Raw genomic sequence first — 26,819 nt, 5'->3', positions numbered from 1 at the left:
GTTTGTTTGTGACTGACTGCATATGCTAGAATGTGCTCTGCCAAAACCCATTGCTAAAACAAAAACCAGCCTTCCGATGGCACAAAACTTCATAAACCAAATAAACAACACATTGCAAATATTTAAGGCTTCCAAGCAAAGGCTACTTCCATAAAGTCCAACATTGAAACTGGCAACAACACATTTCAGACACTGAAACAAATGACTGGCAAAAAAACCCTGTTGTCCTCAGCATTTCAAATGGCTCATTTTTCTGTTATCCTGAAACACTCAGGGCACTCAAATTATAACTGAGCAAATATACATATCCCTTCCTATTTAAAACAAAACAAAAAATTGGAAACATTAAATTTAAATCTTTCTGCTTAACCCAGGACTAGAAAACTGTCAGCGCTGAAAATTAGTTTCACAGAGCCTTAATGTGTCTGAAAATGGCTTATTTGCTACACATGACAAGCAAATTCCGAAATAAAGGGAAACCCTTTCCCTCAACATGCACACTAATATTTTTCTTTCCTGAAGGTTGGATTACTTCCAAAGAACCTGAATTGACTTCAATGGAGCGATAATATATTTCTTAGGAAGAACATGCAAACTGCCTGAGATCACAAGAAAATGGTTCAACCAAGAAAGGGCTTCACTCAGCTCTTCTAAATATACCAAAGAATCACACTTAAGTGATATTTTTTTAAACAATTAGGGCTTGACTACACCAACAGCTATATCAGCTGATATATAGATATATATTACTCTAAACAGGAATGAGACACTTTCTTCCTGGAGTCATTCCAAAAATAATGTGAGCGTACTGTAAATTCCCACTTTCAACTTCAACCATTGCTGCCAGTGTGTGTAAATACATCTTTGCAAAGTTCAAAGTATTTATTTAACTGCTAGCAGGACTTTCTTTGCAAATTAACCACAGATATTTCTCAAGGTAGAGCATGGTGAAAAGTCACCATACAGAAGTACAATTTATAATAGCAAAACCCAAATTTCTACAACTTTAGGTATTACTCCCAAAGTGAAGAGACTCCCCAGAATTACAAAACTCCGTAAAATTTCCTTTTTTCAGCAGATGAAAAATGTCCAAACAACATATGAATAAAAGATAATCTAACAGTGAATGTCTGCTCATCAGTGTCACAAGCACACCTGTGACGGCCAGGACCAAGATGTGCTTTAGGAGACACCTATACCCACAAGGAAAACACTGACCAGAAATCAATGTCCTCAGACCAGGAAAACCACTGGCTCCCAGTAAAGGGCATAAAAAAAAGATTTTCATAAAAGCTAGTAAATTAGTTTATAGCTAAACTTATAAACAAGAATCATTTAGGAAGCTATAAAGGAAGACTCGCCCAAACGAAATTAGATGCACATGGCAAAGATTTATGTGTATTTTATGTATGGGTGAGCCCGAGCAGTCAGTACAGCCTGTGTGCACAGGCTGGCTGAGCTATCAGCTGGCCCACTGCACTCTGAGGAGATTCTGCCTGATAGCACAGCTGAGATAAGGGGCTCATGGCCCACCCTTACCTAAACCAACCACGTTCACTCCAATGGCTCAGCCACAGCCCCCACAGTAGCAACACCAGTGTTTGTGGAGCCAGGCTGTAAACTGGTGCAGCAAAACTACCTGGACTTTAATCCCCTCTCCCCACCAAAACAACCTTTGGGTTAAACACATCCTTCCAGAGATGATGTTTTTAGGACATAAATCTGTCTCAGCATGGCAGGGGACTCAATACACAACATTAGAGGATAGAAACTCTTTTGTGCCTCTGCTCCATCAAGAACAGGGTCAGCTGAAGGCTCCCATCACCTCCCTTCCCACCCCCAGTGCTGGGATAAGTGGCTACCTTTGTAGCTGTTCTCCAAAACCCGTTCCTGAAGTGGCTCCACCAAGAAAGTTCCACCTTTTCTAATCCCCAGAGTCCAGAAAAAGTGCAGGCATCTTAAAACTTCATATAAGGTTGCATTTCCACATTACTAAGGACAGAAACATGCCTAAATTTATGAACCAAGTAGCCTGATTTCAACATGTCCTGGCATTAGTTGAAAGTATTTCCAATGTGAAGGACCACGTTCTGTCCAACAGAAAACTAAAAGACATACACAAAACCTATGAATGAAAATGGAGTACTTGCTTAAACTGAAAACTCCAAGTAAGCAGAGACTGAAAAATTAAACAAAAGCCACTTTACACTGCTACCTACACAGCCTTTCACCAGAAGATCTCAGGTCGCTGAACTGGTCTGAAAAAGCTCCTGTTAAGTATTAAATCACTGGTGCATGGGTAAATTTGTTAATCCATTTGCGAAGGTCACACAGTGGCAGAAATAACAGATAATCCTGACACCAGCTTTCTGTCCTAATCATTATGTGGACAGAAAATCTTCAGTGATGTAAACAAAAAATAAAGTAAACACAGTTATCTGTCATATGCTGGTATATTAGGTCAACTCAGAAAGGCAAAATCGTGGGTGTGGGGAGTGGAGGTCTCTGGGGATCCACCACAGAGCTAGACAGGCCTGTGGAAATATATGGAGAGAATTCATACCCAGAAAGTAATTCCATAATTCCCTCCATCAAGCAGTTCCTATGAAGGGACTGTGTAAACAAACTACAGTCACGCTCAAGAAAAAAAAAAAAGTCTGAAATCCTTGAGCAGTAACCCACAGAATATATTCCACTGCTGTATTACACCCACATTAGGATGCCAAAAGTTTGCCATTCATCCTGCATCGAAATGAAAGCAGTATTTTACAGACTGCCTGCAAGCCACCCAAACTGGGGATGTTTTCTAATACCAGAGAGCAGATGGACAGACAGCTGACACTGTCGACACACACTCAAGATTGCTACGAGAATCTCTACCAGCTTAAAAGTTCCTACCACCTTCCATGCCATTACAAATGAAAGCAACTTGGTAATACCTGCTGTAGAGCTCTGACAATTCAAGATCATTTTGCTGAACAGTCCTGTAGAGGTATAAAAAACACTGCAAGCACCAGCTTCCACAGAGGAAAAAGCAAGACTATATGCTGATTTAAAAAACAAAACAAAACAAACAAACAAAAAAAACCCGAAACCACAACCTCATTTATTCTACAAATCAAAAATACCGGACCAGACAATAAGCTACACAGCCATTGTTAAGATGTACTAAAAACAATAACATAATAAAAATCACTGTAGGCAGTGAAGACTAATCTTTCTGCTCTTCCTTAAGCAAAACTCACAGCAATTTCAATGGAATTCTCCCCCAGATATGGCTGGATGACTACATCCACAGCCTACACGTGCCAAGTCTGCTCCTGCAGCCAGTCTCTACTGCATCCATCTTAGTACACTACACATACCCTGATTACAGGGATTTATAAACAGCATGAGTAATTTAGAGGTGATCCACAAAACTGTGACTTTAGTACAGTGAGGTTCACTATTATTGTCTCCAGTGTCACCAGCTTTATGGTATATGGTAAAGGACTTACACCTGCAAGACTTTCAAGCAAATATCTTTTACTGACTCTCTCAAAAGCACATTCTCCATTCTCTCAGTCCCAAGCACATCCACTCTGGAGCCAGAACACCAGCCTGCTATCCATAGGTTTTGCTGGGAAATGAGGTAGGAGAGAGTTTATCATCCGTTAAGTCACCTGTGTTTATTTTCTTATGTTCTGGACAACAAGACATGAAACAGAAATGGTGTTTGGACATCAAGCAAGAGAGTGTTTTATCATGCAGTTTCTGGATGTGAACCCTTTAAAGACAAAGCTCCGGAGTCGCAGTGCCACACAGGACAAAGGCGCCTGTGCGCACGTCCCAGCCCGCAGCCTCAAAGCCCTGTTTGTTCACCCAGAACAATGGGGCATGTGACTTGTCAACACTACCCACAATAAAAACAATAAGATAAGGCTGCCACTGATTTCACCATGACTGACTTTGTTTTCACTAATTTTAAGTCACAATGTCAATAAAAACTTCTTGCATAAAACCCCTTATTTTGAAGAGCCCAAAGCCAACCCCACCTTGCCCCGAGGTTTTCACTCCAACTTCTTCAGCTTTTCGTGTCTGTACTAAATGCTCACACCAACTCCCTCCAAAGCCTCCCTCTGACTTCATCAAGAGTTGGATCAATGCTATATGCCTAGAGCCAAGATTATTTTTATCACAGAAGAGCACTGCCAAAATTTGTCCTCTGCATTTCCTGCCCTGTGTGCCCATCCCAAGCAGCCATGTGCCCGCAGGCAGGCCCCTCACTCACCTCCTGCTCGCTGCCAGGGGCACACACAGAAAATGAAACTTCCCGAGCAGGTTTTGCTCCACCACTGACTCAGGCTACATCATCCAAACCCATTCAACCCCTCCAGTTCAAGAGGGCTACCTAGGACTGAGTCCTGCATATAAATTTAACATTTTGAGAAAGAGGAAGAAAGCAGAGAAGACCCAGAGAACAGAAACAAGAAGGCACTAATTTGATTTAAAGGACTGACGAGAGAACAGATGGGGAGAACGCAAAAAAAAAAAGTGCAAAATAACAAAAAGGACAGAGAAACCCCAGGGAAAAAAAAGCAAAAAACACAAAAAAAAAACCCCCCAAAAAAAAAAAAAAAACAAAAAAAACAGGTGGGGAATGATTAGAAAAATCAAATAAAGCCTTAGGAAGGGTTAAGAATAAAATGGTGCAAACTGCCAGTTCACTACACTTATTTGCCACTTTCCCACTAGAGCACGGACAAGGAGCAGAGCCAAGAGGAGAAGGCAGAGCCACCCTGACACTTGGAAGGGGTTAATCCAGAATGAAAAAAGCAGCACAATCTTGCACCACTTGTCTTTTTATCACACAGGGGGAGGCTTGGGGGGTTATTTTAATTACACAGAACAGCAGTAGGCCCAGCAGCATCAGATTAACAAATACAACTAGGCAGCAACAGGCACACGGAAGTACACTGCAGTTCCAAACTTTCACCATTTACAGGAACATTAACACAAATGAAATCTGACTAACCTGATCTCTGAATGTGTTTTTAAAACCTGAGCATTTCTTTCATTTCACCTTGACAAAACTCTGTTCCACGAGCGTGTAGTTACAGGGTTGCAGGCCCAGGCCACAGCTGGGCAAGTGGGAGGCACATTAAGCACAGAATGAAATTTCACATATTCTAACACCATCAATGGAGCTTTCTGGAGCTCTGCAGCAGTGTCCAACACACACAAGCCTTGCTGCTGGCACCACAGCCAGACCTCAGCCTACGTAAGGGACGTTGTCCTAGGCCGAGTCTGACACTGCATTTCACATACCCTCCGAGCCTCGCGCGTGAAGTCACCCCTAGCGTCAAAGAGCGAGTCAAAACACATCCACGCTGTTTTCCCTGGCTACCTCTGAAAGTTTCCATCCCTTTATCTTTCATGTAATTTTTCTAAAAACTCTTCCCACCATTTCTCCTGATACGCACAGCATCTCCAGAAGTCCCCAGTACGTGCAAGCAGTGAGTACCTCTCTAACATGGGACCTCAGCTGTGTTCCAGGCACACTGATGGGAAAATTGAATTTGGTGCTTTCACAACCAGCCCACAGAACCACACAAAGAGAGGGCTCATTTTTTAAGACAAAAGGAAAATAATACACCTAGGAGGGCTGTATTGTGCCCAGGCACCTCAATGGGATGACCCAGTGGTAAAGAGGGCTTTTTGTTTTATTTTAATAGAAGAGACTCTTAAAACTTAACTGCTAATGTATTTAATGTGTATTATATGTACTGTAAAAAAGAATCTTACAAAAGGTTTTGATGAACTAGATAAGTAAAAAACAACCTTGCACACGTAGACAGCAGAAGAGCCAACTAACATGGATTTTGCCAACAGCAAGATAACATTGATATTTCTAATGTAATCAAAGGCCATTCACAATCTGCCCTGGAAGACACTCACAGAAATACAAAGCATTTTCTTACAAGTCAAACAACTGTGACAAATATTTACATTAAAGGCAAAAGCTGTTAAAAAAAAAAAAAAAGAAAAATAAGTTGGTTTCTATTAATCAGCTACATTTAGACATCCGTTCCTGCTATCAGATCAAGCTCATCAAAACTGCTTAGTAGGTTGTTTCATTGTATTTGTGTGCAAGTTTTGTCACAACTCAACATATTGAAGTTTCATATTGCTGACTTTTTTCATGCTCACAATGGTAGGTACGTACAGTCTAAACAACATACCAGATTGTGAAATTTAGTTGTGCCTTCAAAATAAAGTGGAAAATCAGGTACTGTGTCAGCATCAAGAAAACATTCATATTGTTCAGCAAGTACAGACCCCAGTTCCATAAACCTCAGATTTGTTGCACGAGCAATGGGAAACAGCTAATCCATTGCTACACAAGATATATTTCTAGCACAATTTATTTGATGTCAGCATTAATAGATGGTTTGACCACACCGTCCCTCATTTTCCTTCATCCACATTAGTGCTAACTTTGCTTTATAAGTACATTAAAAAGTATAAAATCTGATACATTACAGAATCACAAACATCATCATGGCAAAAAATTTGTATTTTTAAAAAGCACTGCCCAATTAAAATTTATCTCCGAGAGTCTGCATTTAGGAAAGTGTGTTTGTGTTGATACACAATCAGAAATTTCTGCACTAGAGAAGAATGTGAACATCCATACAAAAATTAGTGGTGATTCATTGTTTAGCAGCTGTCTTCCCTTTACAGCACACCGCAGACTGAAGGACACGTTGCCAAACTGAGAGCACCAATACTTCCTTTAACCTAATATAGGACAAATAAATACACTTCAACAGCTTCTAAATCTTGCACGTCCTACTTTTTTGACCCAGATCTCTTGTTATTTCCCCCATAGGTCTATGCAATATCAAAACTATTTTTTCCCCACAAATTTAGACATAACCTAAAAGAGGAAAAGTTCTCATGCTTACTGTGAGCTAGAGAGACCAGGAAGCAGGGGGGGAGGGCCAGACTCACTCATCTCTCTTAAGATCAATCGGTATTTTAAGGTAAGCTCCTCTCCCAGCTGCTGAAATTAATGGCAAAAACGCTCATTTGTCCAAGAGGACTGTAAGTTAGACCAATATCAATAATAAATGAAAAATAACGACATCTTTTTAATACTAGTTTTACAAAGCAAAATAGTATTTTCAGAAGTCATGCTGACACTCGAGCATGAATCAGTCTGTCCAAAAACCACTAAAGAGCTATGAAACTTGTTATTCCACTCCTTGGACAGCTTGGGCAACTTATTCCAGGAAATCAAACTGTCTCCTCTCTGCCTGGTACTTTTAGGGAACCATCAGGGCACTCAAATCTGCCTCATGTGCTCACCATCCATAATTCCCCATTCAGTTTGCTAGCAAGAGGTCACCCATGTGAAGAGCCTGAACTTTTAACATTGTTAATATCAAAGGGATGTAACTTTGAGGATGGGTTCTATTTAGGACTCTAGCCCTTGACAGTTTCTGTGGTTTTGGCACCAGACACAGTATTTAGCACTGTATTTTCACAAACAGTAAATATTTGACCCTTAACTTATAACCTTGGAAAAATGCTCCAGGAATACACAGCACAGAGATCTTTTCTGCAGCTCTCTGGTTGCCACCAACAGGCACGTAGCTGTGCACAGAGCAAAGTTTCCACTTTCACAGTCCCAATTCATAAAAATCTGCCATCACCCTGACGTCAGTGGGGCGAGAGGGAGCTCTGTGTGCAGCCAGAGAAGCGACTGAATCATTCCCCAAAGCCACAAGGGGTTAAAAGGAGCACCAGCACTACTGCAGGGCCAGCTGCTCGCCTGCCCTGCCAAAAACTAAAACTATTGCCCCACTGAAGGGGAAGGGAAGGTCTGCTACTCCCACCCCACCAGCTCAAGCTTCCAGCCACGCACCTCCAGTGATAGGAAATTACACCCAGTGTGTCTGCATATGGCACACGGGTGTGGAGAGCGTCTGTAACACACTGACACTGAGCAGAGATTGAACAAAGCCTCAGATCATAAAACAAAAAATCCCACACAACTGTTTTCTCTGGATGATTCTGATTTTTTACTGCTAGACATTACTAGTAAGCAAGATTGCTCCTCTGCAACATGGAGACTTCAGAATTACAACAATAAACACAAGTCAGAGCACACAATATAGCCTTTTACTAATACTGCTCCCAGGAACAGAAACTACACCCTCACGGGAGTTTGCAAGAGCCTGCAAACCACACACAAGAGTTGATTTTTAGAAATGCTAAGCACACACAGAGACTGCCAACTTCACATGCAACTGCGGGGACTCAGCATCTTTGAAAATAAGACTATTAATATCTTACTTTGGAGATGCAGATGCCAGCTTATACTCTTCTTAAAAGGAGTCAAGCTTGCACCAAGCACAACTACAGCACAAATTCAGGGACCAGATCCCCACTGGCACCACACCTCCAGCTCCTGGAGACAAGCAGGATACAGAGAGCACCAGGAAGGGCCATGGGCAGGCACCGAACCACACAGCCAGGCTGACACCCAATCTGCCTGCATTACTCATCCTCAAAAAATGGTGTGTTAGGCCAATAGCATACCTAGGGATGTTGCTTCTGGCATTCAAGCTAACATATTCCAAAGGACCTCAGTATCTCCACTTACCGAGTTTGGCCACACACAATTATATCCAAATTAAACTGAGACTCTTTGAAAGACGTTGCATATATTGGCCAAGACAATTCCATAACGCTCCCCCTCATCACTCTGGAGCTTCTTTCAGTAAGTTCTTCAGAAAGCCACACCAATTCAGAAGACTTTCTGATTTCTACTTCTCCAGGTAAGGAAATGCACTCAAAAGTCTTCCCTGCAATGAGTCCATCCAAGAAGCAAGCGAGCAGGTGTGAGCAGCAACACCAGCAATTTCACTCCTTGGCTAGCCAAGACAGCAAAATCCTACACACCCAACCAGCGTGTGAATTTTCCCCTACCATTACACAACCTCCAGCTTGGAGTGACCACTTATTTCTTATCAAGGCAGAATTATTTTTAAGGCTCCTTATCAATATAAAAAGTCTAAAGGATGTCACAGAAAGCTAAGTGGTAAGGTACTAAAGACAAAGGTTTCAGAGTGTAAGCTGAGTTAAGGTTCTGCAGATCCTTCCGAACCAGAGACACATTTAACCTGAGCTCAAACAAGGCCACCAAGACTCCAGGGCATTTTGTATAAACAAGCTCAGCCTTGTTTTCATTACAAGTGGGAAGGAAAGGCCTTCTCATCTTGGACTAGATACCACAAGGCAGAACCCTAAGAAGTTCTCCGGTTTTCATACAAATTGGCAATTTCCAGACCAGACTTCCAAACCTTTTCACTCAAGCTATCAACTCTCCCAGAGTGACAGCTATGCTGCCTCATTTTCACTGCTTCTTACCTCCAGTTAGCTAATTCAATTTTGCAAAATTAAAGGAAAGCCAATATAGTCCCCTACAATTTCATATCAAAAGATATTCCTTATTCCTCATTTCATTGTCACACTTTATCTCAGAAGAAACCAATTATAAAATGAATAAAGCCATCTCCATCTACTCTGGTCAGGATCACTTGAACCTTTTTCTAGTAAAGTCACTTGGCATTTAAGTGACTTTACAGAAATTAAGACCATCTAACTTCATATTTCAGCACTTAAAATACTGGGCACATTTGGGACAGGGGTAGCTAAATCAACAGCAGAAACTCAGAAATGGTTTCTTCATCACCTGTTAATTTGAAGCTACTACATTAATGCAGCAATGCAACTCAAAACCAGAAAAGAGCTGTCAATCATAGCTCCTAAAAGGGAAGCTCCTGACACTCCTTCACCTAACACAAACACTTAAATTTGTATTTAAAAATGAGCATGCAATGAGTATATTCTCAGAGCAGTTACTTTTTGTAACATGCATAATTACAGAGTGTGCACACACACACACTTTCACTTCTCTCCCAACCTGCAGCTACTTGCATGAGCTGATGTTTAGGGCACTAAATACAGCCATTATTACACCCTGAACTCGGGGTGCAGGCATGTGCAAACACACACCCAGTGAGGATGGTCAGCACAGACCAGTATCACACCACTCCAAATGAACAACGTGAGTTAGATTATCAATGAGTCACACTTGGGTACGACACATCTCACAATCACAATATTGCAGTATTGACACAACACCGACCTGCAGCACACCCTGTCCTTGCTCTCCTCTCCAAAGCACAGACCAGACCACGCTACCACCACCACCTTATCCCAGCCGGGCAGGGGAAGACTGGCAGGAGACTCGTGTCTGTCTCTGCTCCGCCTGCCAGCAGTGTCCTCGCCAGCAAGGTGTCAGAATTCACACAGGCACCACAACCCTCAGCAGCTGTGGGACCAGGGGGGCAGAAGAGACAGGCAAAGCAAGCAAAAACTGCAGGGGTGACTGTCACTTGGGATTCCCAGCAAGCAGAGGAATCAGTCATGAAAAGGTGTCACACCCAGCAGTACCTCAGCCTTCCCTAGACACTGTACAGTGCTGTCGTACCAAAACAGCACCAGGGCAATGAAAGACTCACATCCTACTGCCCACCACTAATACAAAACACACCCAACTTCTGGGAGCAACTTCACAGACAGCTGCAGAGCTCATTCAGCTGAACGAGCCCAGTGATGTTCACAGAGCTGTGTGTTTTACAGGACTTCCTGGCTTCTGCACGATTACATCCTTGTAGGATGTGGGTCTTTACTGCCACTACAGAACTTACAACAGCAAACACGTTCTGACTCAAATGTGAAGTCCACGTTCTATTGAATTCCAGACCAAAATGAAGTTAGGTAAAATAACTCAGTTTGCTTTACATTATTCAGATCTGTTCTTCCTAACTTAAAACTATTATCTGAAAACAACATTATCAGCAATTTTGGCCATTTCCCCTAATCCATCCAGAGCCTCTTTTATGCTCAGGGCTGTAGCACTTTTTAGCATCAAACTCTTTCATGATGGGAAAATGACTATGAAGTATTGCTGTTGGGTTCTTAGCGCTTATACCCTGCCTTACAACTTCAAAGCATTACACAAACATCAATAATTACCATATATAGAGTAAAACTGGAAAAAATTTTCTTATTAAAAAAGAAACTCACAAGAAAAAATATCTTAACTACCTGTTGGAAGGGGGGGAAAAAGCTTAAGCAACAGAATCTTCCGTAATTATTGTATTCTTTATGCTACAAACATGCGTTATGGCTGTGCACGTTCAAACAAACAAAAACTATACACGCTTGAAAAGTCTTAAAAAAGAAATTATAAAGCCCAAAAGCCAAACCCCAACTCCTTTCATAGATTTATATTACATTTCCTTCTCCTTTCCTGAAGGAATGAGTGCTAAGTGTTCTCCAGGTGTTCCCAATAACAGTTTGGGAGGCAGGCCACCACGCTCCCAAGACAGAGTACCAGAAAACACGGTTCTCATGGAGAAAAATCCAACTTCCCCCAAGAAAACTTAAAATAGCGACAGTGTACCAGCTCAGGTGACCTTAGGTAAATAATACAAAATGTTGCCATTCCATTAGAACTTAAACAAAAACAAAGGGAAAAAAAACACAAGAGAAAACCACAGAAAGTTTGTTTCGGTCAATTACAGCGCACCACCTGTGCCCTAAGCACCATCAGCAGCCCCTTTTTTTCAATGAATAAGGGCAAAAACCCCTTCACAGCTCATCTACAAACACATACCCACTCACTAAATTTAAGGACACACACAGGAGCTTGCAGTCCAGTCCTCATTTGGAAGATATTCTGAAAAGCCCAATAACACACATGTCCAAAGGAAGGCCCCAAACCAAACGTGAGCCTCACATGGACAAGCCTTTGGGTTACTCAGAGCAAGAAAAGGGCACCAAACTGCCCCAAAACCCAGGTACAACCAAACCCCAAACACCAACTTTGCACATGGTGCCCTTGCTGCTCAAGGAGCACAACTCACAACACCCAAAGGGCAGAGACCATCAACAGCAAAGAACCTTTTTAAAGCACACAACGTGCTCAGACATTTATTTTAGCACGGAAGGACAGCAAAGCGAGTCAGACAAGCCCGCAAAACTCTTTTTTTTTATGCAACAAAGACCTGTTTCTCCTGATCATGCCTCCCATGCCTTAACAATAAGGAAGGAATATGTTTTGTGATCCCCTCCCCCATAAATCAGTTAGGAATTTGATTTACACAGACAGGAAAACGAGGAAGTCGAGCACACTGGAGAGTAGTAAAAACTTCACCAGCAAACTTCACTTTCCTACACAGCGACCTACAAACCAAACTTTCCTCCAGACTCACGTGTCATCTGCAGCAACCAGCCCCTGCCATAAAGCACAGACAAAGTTTTGCTGTTCTGGGGATAAAGACAAGCGAGGGAGAGACTTTTATTCTGTCAAGCTGCCTTAAAAGGAAATTCGGTGATGAAAGATTAAATTCACCTGGAACAACACGATAAATTTTAACCCTTTCGAGGGTACAACAATAACAAGCCACATATTTCAGGACTTAATCCTCCAGCAAGAAAACAGTCCACACTGCATCAACCGTGCAAGCCCCTCTAATTGATGCAACACACAATTTACACCAGGATTTCGGACAGGGATAAGCCCTGGGAAGGAGAGACGCTGGGAAATGGGGATATATAAGGTTATTTTATGCCCCGAACCTGGCAGCGCGGGGCACTGCATGTTCCACCCGAACTTCGCCGCCGAACTGATCAATAACTTGGCACTGGGGGGCACATGGGGAACGGCCGGGGTGGGGGTGCATCCCCTCCCCAGGAACGGGAGCCGGGATGGGGGGAGGGCTCCGCCAGTGGGGGAGGGGAAGGGCCTCCCCTCCCCCACCCCGACCCGGCCCTGCCCCCCCTTCCCCTCCCCCCCTTCCCGCATATTTACTTGGGGGGGGAGGGGAAGCCGCTCTTCCACACAAATCGGGCTAAAAATAGGCCTCTCGCCATGGCTCCAGTGTGCCATTCGCTGCCGAGGCCGGTGTCCCCCCCATCCCCCCGCTCCATTAAATCTCTTCTTTTTTTTATTTTTTTTTTTTTAATTTTTAAAAAATGAAGGCGGGTGGGGGAGGGGAAGCCAGCGGCGCGGGGTGGGGGAGGGGAAGGGATAAATATGTGTATATATATATGTGTATGTCTGTGTGTGTATATATATATATATATATGCACACATATTAATAAAAACGGGGGGTCACAGAGGCGTTGTGGTCCCATCCCCCTCCCGCCCGCACCGACACAAACAGGGCGGCCGCCCCCCACCCCCATCCCCGGCCCCTGCCCGCCCCCGGGGCTCCGAGCCCCCCGGTTCTTACCTTGCGAGCGGCTGCTCCCCCCTTTCCCCGGGAATGGAGGCACGAGGAATTCACCCTGGATTGTCTCTCCTCCTCCCGTGTGTTTTATACCGCCGCGTGTATATACGCGCACATCCCTGCCTGTGTGAGTGTGTGTGTGTACACGCGTATAGTTATCGATTATATATATATGTATATACACACACATATATATATATATATATATGTATTTTTAAGGTGTCCACACCGAGAGGAGGAGGAGGAAAAAAAACACCAGGAAAAAAAAAAAACCAACAAAACCACCACACACACACAGGAGGAGGAAGGAAAAAAAATACCCAGCGCGTAGCGCTGTGATATTCAATTATATCCGAGCCAGGGGCCGGGGGAGGGGAGGGTGGGGAGGGCGGGTGGGGGGGGGGGACTGGAGATTAAGTCCCGAGGAAGGAGGGGGAAAAAAAAAAGTAATATGTGTGTGTGTGATTGAGATTGAGGAGGGATCGGGGCGGAATGTGGGAGCTGTTACTGGGGGAAGGAGCCAAGCGGCGCGGAGCAGCCGGCGGCCCGCAGACACTCCGGGTGCCCGGCCGCGCCGAAATGGGCGCCGGTGGAGGGAAGGGAAGGGAAGGAAGGGAGGGAAGGAAGGAGGAAGGGAAGCAGCGGAGCCGGGAGGCGAGGCCAGGCGAGGAGGAGCGGCCCGGCCCGGCCACACAAGCCCAGCGCGGGGGTCGGGAGGGGGACCCGCTCCCTGACGCCTTCCCCGCCGCGCCCGGCAGTGCGGGAGGGGAGGGGAGGCGGCCGCGGGCGAAGGGAGGGAAGCGAAGGGGAGGCCGCCCGGGCACGACAGGCCCCAGGCCGCGGAGCTTTTCTAGGAAAGACATTAAACTGCGCTGCCAACAGAGCTTATGTAAATGCAGGATGTAACATGGTGGTTTTGCCTCTCTCCTCGCAGCCCGTCGCGGTTGGCCATGGCACCTGGCACCGGGATCCAGCCCCGTGTGGGCACCCCGCTGCCGCCTCTGCCTCTCGTTTCATTTAATGAAAATAATCCTCCACAGCGCTAATGCAATGTCCTACCTGGGCACTGATCATTTTTACAATTGAAATGCTGTTTGTCATCTATAGGGCCGCATTGTTTGTTTTTGAAAGCGAGCTTTGTTAATCAAAACCACATTCGTCACCAGGCAGCCCTTTCCATCTTAAAATGGTTTTGCAAGAGCATTTCACACTCTTGGGCGATGGTCCAGCCCTCTCATGTCCGGACGTTGGCACCCGTGCAGAGTCCCAGTGACCACAAACCCTGCACGGATGCGATGGCAACATCCAAGGTTATCCAAGCTCATTCCAAGGCTCTCCACACACCCCAGCCCAGCTCTGGTGCTGCTCAAACAGGGCATCCACATCACCACACTCAATTTCAGAACTCAATTTCACCTCAATTTCACTGCAGCTGGCAGTGGGTAAAGAGATGGTCATGAATATAATGCCTTTTTTTTGCCTTTTTTTTTTTCTTTCTTTTTTTGTGGATAGAGTATTGCCAGACAACTATGCTAGTCCTAAGGCAGAATTTCTGGATTTTACCTTCAGTCTATCACCTGGGATATACCATAGGCAGATTTTGCCTACCTGAGCATTATCACACAGGCAGATGGGGTTCATCGGCTCCACAAAGCCTTGGGTAGATCACTGGGGGTAGGATCCTCTCATAGTACTCATTTTCTTCAGGGTCAAACCCATTCATTTTTCCTTCCTTTATGAAGAAAAATATTTAAATACCAAAGGCCAAAGTTATGTAAGGAAACCAAAATCTCTCTAGAAAAGCCAGGAAGCATATTTGTAATTGTAATTCACTTGCTGTCCAGCATTTATTTGTGTAATAATTTTGGTGGCCCAAGTGGGCAACTTTCTTTTCTCACTAATGGTGTGTAGGCTGTCTGCTTTGGGTACGTAAAGAGGCAATAATTTTGAACGCTATATCCAGTCCAGCTCCAAAATTTGCTGAAAGTCAAGAAATCTAAGAGGGGAAGAAAAAGTGGCAAGGCACTCATTAACACATTCACACATTATAATCTTAGATCTGTCCATGCTTCTCTTCTAATGGAGTTTGACCTCTTGATACTCTGATTTATTTCCCAGGTGAAAGAAGATAAGCAGTAACCATGTGTGGAGGAAGGGGAATGGGAATATAGCCTAAGGCAAGAGGAAAAGGGACCTCTTTTGGGGGACTGAGGGACAGCAGGGGCCTCAAGAAGGACATGTGAGAAGTCCATGAAATGGGAATGAGAGGTGTGACGTTCAGAAAGCTTGGGTGAGAAACGGGGGAGGGAGAGTCCCTGAAGTGTGCGTGTTTTGGCCCTCAGGAACTACAAACACTGTCTTCCCATTCATGTGCCAAGCAGCGACAGCGCGCAGAGCTAGAGTCATCTGGCTGAACGTTTCCATGCTCTGGTGTTCTCCAAATGTTCAGTCGTGGCTCTGGGGTGCCAGGCTCTCTTTTTTAACACAATGACATGCTCAACCGGGTGATTTCCCGAGAAGCTCTGCTCTCCAGGATCTGCAAAGTGAATTCTGGCGGATTTGTGCTTTAATAGTCGCCCCCCATCTCTTTTGTTCTGGTTTCCCTTTTTTCACGAAGGCGAACACCCCGCAGGACTGCACAAAGGCCTCTCACTCTCCATGATGGCCTTTAGCCTTTGCAGCTCTCTGGCCCAAATGTGCAGCTGGATTCAGAGCTACAGGGGACATTTCCAGAGTGCATGGGAAGGAGGTTCTCGCTTTCAGAGGTTTCCAAGAACGGATGTTGGGTAACACGGGGCAGTTGAGCAGGTTGTGGTTTACAGCAGATTGTTCGGTGAGCGAGCTGAGCTCAGGGAGTTGGCTTTGCCTTCTGGGAGAGCCACTTCTAAACAATAGCTCTTGTTACACTTCCCTTCCCAAAGTAGCAAGAAAGGTCGGACAAAATCCTAACTTTCAGATGTATAACTGGAGCAGAACTGAGGTCTTGGTTCATCTCTGTGTTTGAATAAAAGCATGCTTCTGAAGTTCTTCAGTGACAGCTGCTCATGGCCAGTGGCTCCATAATCCCAATGACTGGAAAGTCTTCTCACGCCCATATTTTTAAGACGCATCCTTAAAATAGTTGAAATGACTTGTAACAGGGAGTGCTCGGCCTACCAAGCACATATAAGCAAATATTTGTAATAACTGGCCCAGTGTTTGCACAGCACCAAGCACACTGCCTGGACTCCATAAATAATAATACTTGGCACTTGCAGAGTGGTTTCCATTTTCAAAGCACTTTAGTCATAACCCTTGACACCTATACGGCCTTTTACATCTTTACAAGAATTAATTAATCCTCACAATGCCCTGTGAGGTAGGTATGCACTGCAATAATAACAATAACAACAATTAATAATTCATGCATTCTACTCAAAAATCACTTCAGGGATTAAAATGCATCTGTAATACTTGGGGTTTATTAACATTTTCCAGCAAATAATAAAACCCATGCTATTGTGTTAAATCTATATAATATCTATCCATAAATCTTGTACAGATTGGAGCGAGACTGAAGGCACAGCGAGGCACCAGCACATCAGCAGGAAGCAGATGGCTGGCTCCAGAAAACTTCAAGCCCAGTCCACACACAACCCAGGTGCCAGAGTGGAGCTCACCACGCAGGGCAGCACGTAAATAAATATCAGCGAAGCAGGAAGGCTCTTTGTTCATTTTTAGCTCTTGTTGATGCAGGGGCTCCCCAGGCCGGGTGTGTGTGACCCCATCGTGCACAAACACAGCACCAGGAGGGTGCAGGCACTGCTGGCTGAGGGAGGGCAGTGACTCAGCACGGAGGGCAGGGAGGAGCCTGGACAGCACCAGGCAAACACTTTCCCTCCGCGCTTTCCCTGGTAAAAATTACCATAGTGCCTTTGATATGCAGGCAAGCCCCAGTTAGACCTGATATTTAAACCAACGGGACTTAAACCCTGTTGATTTAAACAGAAGAAGCGTCAGGCTCCCACGAGGGAGCTCCGGGCCTGGCAGGGCAGTGGAGGGACTGGGCTCCCCACACGGAGGGATCCCCCACAAAGATGCTTTTGTCACTTTGCATCCCAAAGTGGATTAATGTGAACCACAAGGGCACTTTAATCCTAATGAGCACGTACACCCACACCCTAGCAATTCCACCAAGACTTCCTCTGGATCAGAAGCACTGAACAGTCCGGCCTAGAGGCCTTCATACTCCTGAGACCTGTTTTTCGCCTTAATTTGAGGGAGATATCAACATTAAGAAAAAAAAAAAAAAAAAAAAAAAACACCTCTAAATTATTTGTATTGTGCATACTGACAAAGGAGATGGAGGTTCACTGGTTTGAAGGCAGTGGTTTTATTCCTTTTGAGGCTGCTGACAATGACTCTTTGCAGGAGAGGACATGCTGGAAAAGAGCTTCTTTCTGAGAAGGCAGCATCTTCTTCCTCACCTTAGCATAAATTTATTGGTAATTCATCATTTCTTAATCATATATGGTAAAAAATGTCCAACACTGGTGATCAACATAGCATACCACTAGATTCTTCAGTTGCTTTAAGGCATACACACACGGATAACCCTGTAGGTCTCCATGAGCCAGGGAGGAGTCAATCCAAAAACAATCATCTCATTGATACACTTACCAGATCGATTTGGGAGGCTTCTGCTTCCCAGAATAAACAGCAGGAGCAGAGGAGCAGCATGACCAGGTGAACAGTCCCTCATTCACAGCCAGCTCATGAACTGTGTGATCCAAAGCCATGAAGTGGCTCTTTCAGAGGTTTCAGGATACAAGTTATGCTGCTCAGAGCATGTTCAGCTCTCACTCGGTGTTCAGGCATGAAAACTGCTTAGCACCTCCCTGGTGCTCAGAGCTTCTGCTGGCCCCAGCCCCTCTGCACAGGGGCAATTTCACCTTGCTATTTTCAAAATCTACCACAGGACCCCCAAAAAAGGTCAGGACTGCTGCAGGATGGGGATGCCTACAAAACAGCCTGGCCTCACTGTTTTATTGCTGCCGACCTCCCACCCAGAGGGCCATCATTCCCTGAAGGCTGTAAGAGAAACACAGATGTGTGTGTGAACGTGTCACACCAAGGAGTGCTTCCAGATCAGTGCCAGAGGAACGGATTTTTAAAGGAAAATAAGAGATGCCCACTGCCTGAGCTCCTTCAAGCACCCTGCACCAGATTCCTGCACCTTGGCTTCTATTGGGCCACATGGTCCCTTTTTATTTTTGGAGAGGAAAACCAGTGGGTTTGTTGCTGCAGTCCCAGGGCCTTCCTGCCCATGGATGGGCTGTTGTTTGGGGCAGAGAATGTCCCTGCCCACCTGAGATCCCACTGTGGTTCCTGGCACAAGAGAGAGGACAAAATAAAAGCTGAATGTCATCCCTCACTATCCACAATCCAGCCCCGGGAGGATTGGTGGAGGTTTCACACAAGAAGAGGAGAAAAATGAGTGAACAGCGTGGAAAGGTGCTGATACAGACCTCACTCTGGGAAGTGACACACACTGACCTCAGCGGGTTTAGTTATTGCAGGTGCTGCACTGTAGCTTCAGTGTGAACTGGGGTTCTTACAGGCACGGCAACAAATTTGTGTTTTGGCTTTAATAATTTGCTAAGGATTGGGGGTTTTTGTTGTGCCGCATATTTTTTGGTTTGGAGTTTGGGGATTTTTGCATTTGTAAATACGCACATATTTTAGGATGGAAAGAAAATGTTACTTCTCAGACAGAAACACTGAAGAGGCCCCTGTTAACTCTGAGGTTATGGCAAAACTCCCTTCACAGCAGGCCTGTAACTCAGATGTTACGTCCTACAGTGGCTGAGCAAATCCAAACTTGTTTTATTTTAACACGGTTACGAAAAAGGGTGTGTCCCAGCTGCTCTGGCATACCTCTGAAGTTTCAAGCAAGACATATCTGGTCCTTGTAGGAGATCAAACAGATTATCTCACAGGCTCAGGATGTGGTTGCAAAAAATTCAGTCTTGTAAGCGTCATAGTGAATCATAATGTAATCTACATTACTTGGTGTAATTACTGCAGAGTAAATAAAGGCACAAGTACAAAAGGTATAATACTTGTTATTTACCTTGATCTCTGTCACTTACTGTTTTAATATTTCCTGTGAGTCCAAGAATCCAGCCAACCTGAAGGAAATTTCTCTTTCTTGCCCATACTTAAACCCTGCTTTTCTTTCATTATACCAACATTGTTCTGGTTTTCATGTGAGGGGAGGACAGAGCCAGGACTGATTCTCTCCCTAATCAGAGTGCTGAAAGGCTTCTCATGTGGCCTTCAGCAAGCTGTTTATTATCAGGGCATGAGCTTCTATCTATAAAAAGAGAGGACTAACACGGCTACTAATGGTGATTATATTATTGTTAACACATAATTATCTATCTCACAAGAAATTGGGAGGGTAAATTAGTGTTTATGAAGTATTTTTAAGATGATAATAATATTTATATGAGGGCTATACATTATGCCTTGAGGACAGCAGTTGTTGAAAACCACTTTCTAATTAGATATTGCTAATGATAGTGTCAAAAAATGTAGAAAAAATATCAATAGGTACACTTGAACTGGTTTTATTTCTTAAATTATTTGCATCAGCTGCTTTCTTGTAGACAGATATGCTATATCCACTTACACCAGATGTTAAACATTGTTTTCTAGCATATTAAGCATAAAATGAATGATGAAGGTGGCAGTGCCAAAGCACACCCTGCAGTATGTTATTAGACAACTTGCTCCAGTGATTAAAGCCCTTGAAGTCAATAGAGGTTTTGTAGTTGTTGGGTTGTTTTTGTTTCCCCACCCCGCTGGGCAAGGATTCCATCCTGGATCTCCAGCCTTGTCTTTCACTGCACATCACTGATGTGCTTAACACTTAATTAAAGCACACCCAGGATTTATTCCACTCAATCCCCTAGCAGAGGTGACTGCAGGTACTCAGAGGGAACTGACAGCCAAAAGGATGACTTCACCGGGGCTTGCCGTATTTCCCCTTTCTTCAGTCAATTATCTACATTTTATTGAACATCCACTTCTTTCAGTTTTATTCTTGAGGACTTCTGATAAGGTATCAAACTTCCCCAAGCCAGCTGTAATCTTCACCCCCTCCCTATGACAGTAACTGTGAGTGGCTGCAGTAGATTAAGCAGCACATTCCCACAAAACATTTCCAATAGAGACCAAATTTTATGAGCTGTGCAGGCATCCTGTGTAACGTTCCTAGCAGGTACATAAAACACTTCAGGGTATGAGCAAAAAGAAAGATCAGACTGGGTAGAGCAGTGCATTTAGGAATAGCTGTCAATATTTCATAGCGGTTGATGTGTGCCATACCGTGAGACCAAAACTCACACACATTAAAAAAAAAAAGAAAGAAAAACAAACACACAAACAAAAAAAAGACAAAAAACTCCCCCCAAAAAAACCCAAAATAAACACCCAACAACAACCAAAAAAAAAAAAAACCAAAAAAAACCAAAAAACAAAACAAAACAAAACCAACAAAAAAAACCAAACCCAAATCTCACAGTGGGAGAATGAGCTGAGAATTATTTCCTCAGCTGAGCCAATATTTCCTACAACATGGCTTTCTGTGAGTCAGCCTTTTTGTGCCATGGAACTTAAAATAGCAAAAGTGAGATAACAGTAGGCTTGTTGGAAATAAAAATTTTCAAGGGATACAAGCAAACACACTGAAAAAAACAACTTTTGGACCTAGAGAGTGGTGATGAGCATGGCGGTGATCTGTTGGTAATAGATTACTGCAAGAATAGATCAAATAATCCTAAAAAAAAGGTGACATTTATGTGAGATTGTAAAACATGGAGAATGCCAGGTATGTGGGAAGCACACCACAGGGATTTCAGCCACTCCCCAATCCTCCTGCAGCACTTAGGGCAGAGAGCACAGCTCCCTGACTTGTCTCTTTCTAGCTCTTTGATGAGCAGGAGTGGTTTCATCCCAACCCCAGCACCTCCTTTAATTTTGCTTATGCTGCTGAGAAGCCCTGGGCCAGCAGAGAGGAACCTGAGGCAAATTCCACACTGATTCCACATAGTTCAGGACATGACTCAATAAATACACACAGAAGAGGAGGGAGAGTATTTCTAGAGGCAGAGTGAAGCAGGGCATGGGCTAGCAATTATGCAGACTTGTTGGCCACATACACATCAGTGCTTCTTCAAGGGCTGTACCTGCCAGAAATGAGCTTAAAGCCCAAATGAAATGCATCTCCCTCCAAACCCATCACCTTCCTAATTTCCTTACATGATGCACCCACACAGAGAGTTCCTACTGGGAGCAAAGATCATGCACCCACTGCTAATTCTGCACTGTCAATTAGAAGTGATTAACAGGCAGAAGGGGTGTAGCCCCACTGTGGCCCCACTGCAGTCTGTATAAAAATTAAGATTGTTAAAAATGTACCCAAAAATAAAAAAGGCACCTCCGCACACCCTAGGTCTTGGCATAGTTGGGGTTGATTCTTTTCTTGCTGGCTTAATGAAGTCTCCTCTACAAGTGCCCTGTCCACCTCAGATTTCATCTGCTTGCTCATGGTCCATATGGATAAACTCCCTCAATTTCTCTGTATTTAGGTTCAATATATAACATTTGGTAATTTAATTTGCCATGGGGTGTTTTGCAAAGAAGTGGCCCCACATAGATGCATGGCATTTGTCTTTTATTTTTAATTTCTTCCTATCAAACACAGGTCCTGTTCTGCAAGGCACCAGGCAGAGGCAGCTGCAGCAGATATGTAATGTAAGCAAAGCAAGCTGAGGCACGGATACTGCCTGAATTTACACAGCAGGTTATTTTTAAAGCTGAGAGCAAAACCTCCATCTCCTGAGCCTTGTTGGGGAAAGGTTCCCTCCATCCAGGCTGTGTCTCGGCACTGAGACCAGAGTTTCCACGCAAGCACCTTCTTCCTCTTCATCACTCAGGAATTTTTATTTTAAAAAGTCTTCTAGGACATAAAAAACTTTTCATTTCCCACATCCTGTCATTAAGCAGCTGTACTGCAAACAATGAATGATGACAAACCAAAGCAACAGTTTTAACTGAAGCAGGATTACACTTGGCATCGCTATTTGTTATGTGGCTTACTGGACAGCAAGACAAATGTGTGCTTCTGCTGCCCTTTCCTGCTGCCAGCTCCATCCCCTATTAATACATAATGGCACGATTGCAGAGAGCACCACAGCAGAAAGAGCTGCAGGATGAGACCCCAAAAATCAAATGGTGTCTGGGCCAGCAAGGGCTGGGAGTCTGCAGGCTTGGATAGGACCCTTGGTTCCTCTGGCTGAGCTCTCACCTCTGGCACTGACTCAGGGGCTATCTGATGCTTCAGGAGGAAGAAAATGATTTGGACAAGGCTTCTGGTCCATGGTGCCCTCATACACACACACACAGGGAGACAGCTGTCCTGGCCTGGGGGAGCAGCTCACCAGGGAATTTTAACCAAAATCCTGCTCCCTTGCACTGCATTATTCTTCACTGAGTAAGGTGAAAACATAACCAACCCACGCCTGATTAATTATCAGACAGTACTTGCAGAGGTTTAAGTAATCTCACACTTTGCTGGTGCATCCTCCAAAGCCTGCCTGGTAATGATGATATATGGCTGGGAGCAGAAATGCCATTTAGAAACTGGAGGCACAGAAATATTCACCGAGGAGGCTGCCAGCGTTACACAAATGGATGTGGATGTGTAATCACATAATCCTGCACCAACTTGTGAAACAAGAGGCTCAAATCGCTGCAGCCAGCAGGGCCCAGAGCTCCCTCCCCAGCAGGAGGGATGGCAGCCCCTGTGCAGGGAGTGTGAGCCCTTCTGAGGGCTCAGGGCAGCCTGCAGGGTCAGCCAGGACCTGCTCCTGCCACCCCCTCCCTGAGCACAGCCTCAGGCACCCAGGATCCCCTCAGGGGTCACAGCCAGGCTAGCACAGGCCCTGCACATACCCAGCAACACTGAGCAATGCCTGCTTGGAATCCTTCTTGGGTCCTTCTGGGCCATCTCCCCATGCAAACACAGGACTCATTCAGCCCAGGTCGTATCCGCAGTCGATCAGGAGTCAATGGGATCATTCATGTCCCAAAAACCCTGTGCATGCACAAGTTGTTCCTTTGGCAGGAGCCTGGAGTGACACTCCCAGCCCCTGCCATTGCAACATTCACACTGTTCCACCTCACTGAGGTCCACAGCCGTTGGGTAAACATAAGTAAAGGCAACATTATGGCCCCATTTCGAGTCCAAGGTTGCAAATGGTATTTCTATTTACTATTGAGCATCTCTTTATTCATCAGATACATTAGAAAATCCATTAAAGAAGAAATTAGGGATCTAATGACCTGCAGAGTCATTCAAACCCAGTGTTTCAGATACAGGCATCAAATATAGTTCAGTGCCTGCATCTCCTCTTGGCTGATGACTCACTGGAGGTGGGAGCAGCGTGATGAGACAGCCTTACTCACCCTGCACACTGGGAGCACTCACAGCCTGCAGCCATCACAGCTGCCCAGGGGCTGGAGAGACCACGGGGCTGTGCCATGGGCAGACACAGAGCAGGGTGAGGGCAGAGAGAGCAGGGAGAGCAGTGAGGGCATAGAGGGCAATATGGGCAGTGAGGGCATAGAGGGCAATATGGGCAGTGAGAGCACTATGGGCACACAGCTCACAGCCAAACTGCTGGGAACTGGGGTGGCTGGGAAGGAAAGAACAGCGTGGATGGCTGTGGGATTGCTCTGTGTGTGTGTGTGTGTGTGTGTAAAATGGAAATACTTACAAAACAGGAGTGAACTGCAGCACATCTGTCTGGTAGCTCAGTCTGTCCTGCAAGTGTAGCAGGGACAGTGACTTACCTGTGGCTCTGCACAGTCACCACTCAAGGGCAAGTTGACAACAGCATTTCACTGTAGCCAGACCTGAGGCTGGAGCAGCAGCTCCCCTCCCACAGCAGCTCTGAACTGGCACATCCCCAGCTCCTTCATGTTCTACCATCACAGCACTACAGTGAGAGCAGCTTTTCCAACAGGACTTTCTATCCCAATTCTCTCCCTAATAGCTGACACCAGCCAGGTTTCCCAATCTTAAATTTGCAGTGAGCTCCATAAATTCTTTGAGTGCCAGTGTTGTATATCTACACTTGAACTGTGGCTTTGTGCTGCGCCATTTCATTAAACAAGCTGAACAATTCAGCAGCTGGTTTTTATGCCTCCAGGCACTTGGGTCATCTCTGACTTTTACTTGTCTCAAAGTTCACGTTTGCAATGAATGGCTTCTCTGGACAATGAGATAAAGTAAATGATAAAATCTTCCCCAATGAAGTGGCTCCCACCAGCACAGAGCAGGGAACAGGGAGGGCTGGCACTCCCCTCACATCACATTTTTGCCAGCAGTTTTGCCATTTTTTGTCCTCCCTTTACCAACATCTGAACTGGGGGAGAGCTGCACCATCCCCAAATCTCCACCCCTAGTTCAGTGTGACAGCAGAAGCCAAGCCACAATTTAGCTCTCCCCTTCCAGAAGTATAAGAGAGTCCTTTTCTGCCTTGGCTGCACAGCAGCAGCATTTGCTTCCCCCACACCCCAGCGAGGAAGGTTTTGCAGCCTTGAAATGAACTGAAAAGATCTCGAGCAGGAGCTCAGCTCAGCTCAGCAGCTTAGAGCTTGTCACACATCACATCCCCATCGCTTTCAGCTGGGTCTGAGACTGTTTTGCAAGTGACTAACGTTGAGCTGCAAAAGATTTAAAGCTTTCTAATAAATGCCATGTCCCCCCTTCACTGCACACAGACACAGACACACACACACTGCATTATTCTAATGCCCTGCTAAGCTTTCTAACTCCTTCTTACATCACACGACATAATCAGCCATTTGGCCCTGAGTCAGTGTTTCCATGAAGCAGAGTCAGTGTAAAAAGCTTTCAAGGCACTGGGATTGTTTTTGCTTCTGTAATGCTTTAAAAATGCTATATCTTGGGACTGAAGACTATTCAGTGAAAACACGGCATTTCTGGACGCCTTTCAGTTCTTGCATCAGAAGTGCTGGCGCTGGGAACCAAATTGTTCCCATATTTGAGCTTGGTACCAAAACATCAAGGTTTTGTTTGTCAAGTTTGTAAAAACAAATGACTATAGACTTGAATATATTAATCATGAGGAAACGGAAACAGCTCGAGAGGACTGTCTGGCCTGCTTTGTACTTTACATAAACAGCAGGTCTTTGCTCACCAGTGGCCACATTTTGGGCCAGATGAAAGCAATTAGGATGGCTCACATGTGTGTTCAAGACTCAAGGCAGTATTGGGCATGGCTGTGTTCTGACCAGCTCTGAAATGCCAGAGCCCACAGGTGACAGAATTCAGGGAGGTTTAGATTAGATATTAGGAAAAAATTCCTCACAGCAAGATGTCCAAGGAAGCTGTGAAGTCACCATCCCTGCAAGTGTTTAAAACACATGGATGTGGCACTTGAGGACTTGCTTTAGAGGTGAACATAGAGGTGGTGCTGAGTTGATGGCTGGACTTCAGGACCTTAGAGGTCTTTTCGGACCTTAATGATTCTATGAATCCCTTTAAGAGTCTTTTGAGGATCCATTTTGGGATCCTCTTCCAGCTGTGATATGGGAATTGTATTCCAGCTTCTCAGCAGGCATGTCCCAGCACCCTTTCCTTGTCCCTAGGGACACTTAGGTGCCATCAAATGTGGCGTGGGGACAGGGGTGGCACTATCCATGTCATTTGACTGCTGATAAGTATATTTATCATCTCTGCTTATTACATGTTATTACTCACCACTGCCCTGATTTATTTTGCTTTCCAAGGGGAGGAGTGGTGGAAACACTGTCAGGCCAGCAGCAAGGACAGCAGCACACAGGCATTTTGGAGTATTTATGTCCATTCTTAGCCATCCCCTTCCTTTTTCTGTTTTTAGAAGCCAGAGTGCAATTTTTGCACTGGTTGCAAAGATTAAGTGACTCCAGTTGTAACTGCTGACAGGTTTAAATTTCATCTGAGAGAAGGAGTGGTGAGGAAGGCTGTGGTTTGAATTCTAACAGGGAGCAGGAGCTGCTTGGATATTGCTGGTTTGGGGGGATGTTTAGGCAAGGCCAGAAGGTCTCTCTGCTCTGAAGTGATGCACGTAGCCAGCAGGAACAATGTTTTCTGGAAAAATAGTGTATTTGTAACAGAAATCTTCACAAACAGGTGTGCTGTCCTGTGGAAAATAGTAAATTTTTTTTCCCTAACAAAAAATGCTCTCTTTTTCTTCCTGGGAAGAGCTCCCAAGCCCAGCCTCATCCCCAGTGAGGCACCATGACCAGGAACATCTTGATTTCCATTTGAAAGGTCATCACATGGTGACACAGGGCTGTGTCTTGGCCCACAAAACAACCCAGCAAGAAAATCTCCCAGTCAGAACTTTTGGC

The 26,819-nt window shown here is 44.8% G+C and overlaps 1 protein-coding gene across 5 annotated transcripts in view; it reads right to left on the bottom strand.

The window, feature by feature from the left end:
- TBL1XR1 (TBL1X/Y related 1) overlaps nucleotides 1-13,729 on the bottom strand; it is a 108,625-nt gene extending 94,896 nt beyond the window's left edge. For 2 of the 5 annotated variants that reach the window (XM_063167286.1, XM_063167287.1), the window contains exon 1: nucleotides 13,356-13,729. The gene's annotated coding sequence lies outside the window, so the exon portion shown is untranslated. Of the gene's footprint in view, nucleotides 1-10,198; nucleotides 10,219-12,332; nucleotides 12,355-13,355 lie in introns of those variants that run through there. The other 3 variants (XM_063167291.1, XM_063167288.1, XM_063167290.1) reach the window with 3 other exon arrangements.
- Between the last annotated feature and the right edge of the window lie 13,090 nt (nucleotides 13,730-26,819).

The sequence above is a fragment of the Melospiza melodia genome, chromosome 12 (genome assembly GCF_035770615.1).
Source record: "Melospiza melodia melodia isolate bMelMel2 chromosome 12, bMelMel2.pri, whole genome shotgun sequence".
Classification (NCBI taxonomy): domain Eukaryota; kingdom Metazoa; phylum Chordata; class Aves; order Passeriformes; family Passerellidae; genus Melospiza; species Melospiza melodia.
Note: the sequence above shows the minus strand (reverse complement) of the source record. Positions and strands in the feature narration are given on the sequence as shown.